Source organism: Rhincodon typus, unplaced genomic scaffold (genome assembly GCF_021869965.1).
Source record: "Rhincodon typus isolate 14 unplaced genomic scaffold, sRhiTyp1.1 hic_rhity00012555, whole genome shotgun sequence".
NCBI classification, from domain to species: Eukaryota; Metazoa; Chordata; class Chondrichthyes; order Orectolobiformes; family Rhincodontidae; genus Rhincodon; species Rhincodon typus.
Genome location: NW_025978193.1, coordinates 6,301 through 6,617, shown reverse-complemented (window position 1 = coordinate 6,617; position 317 = coordinate 6,301). Strand labels below are relative to the sequence as shown.

The following is a 317-nucleotide window of genomic DNA, read 5'->3' as shown; positions in this document are numbered from 1 at the left end:
GGAGCGAATTAATGTTTATTACAATGAGGCATCAGGTAAATGCAGAACCTTTTTCCCTTCCCCTTTTTCCTGTCCCTGTGTCTGTGTCCGTCTGTGTGTGTCTCATTCTCTCCCTGTGTCTGTGTCTGTGTGTCTCCCTGTGTCTCATTCTCTCCCTGTGTCTGTGTCTGTGTGTCTCCCTGTGTCTCATTCTCTCCCTGTGTCTGTGTCTGTGTGTCTCATTCTCTCCCTGTGTCTGTGTCTGTGTGTCTCATTCTCTCCCTGTGTCTGTGTCTGTGTGTCTCCCTGCGTCTCATTCTCTCCCTGTGTCTGTCTGT

The 317-nt window shown here is 49.5% G+C and overlaps 1 protein-coding gene across 1 annotated transcript in view; it reads left to right on the top strand.

Moving 5' to 3' along the window:
• Positions 1-6: 6 nt before the first annotated feature.
• Positions 7-317, top strand: part of LOC109926158 (tubulin beta chain) — a 5,370-nt gene continuing 5,059 nt past the window's right edge. The window contains exon 1 of the mRNA XM_048594662.1: positions 7-35. The gene's annotated coding sequence lies outside the window, so the exon portion shown is untranslated. The remainder of the gene's footprint in view (positions 36-317) is intronic.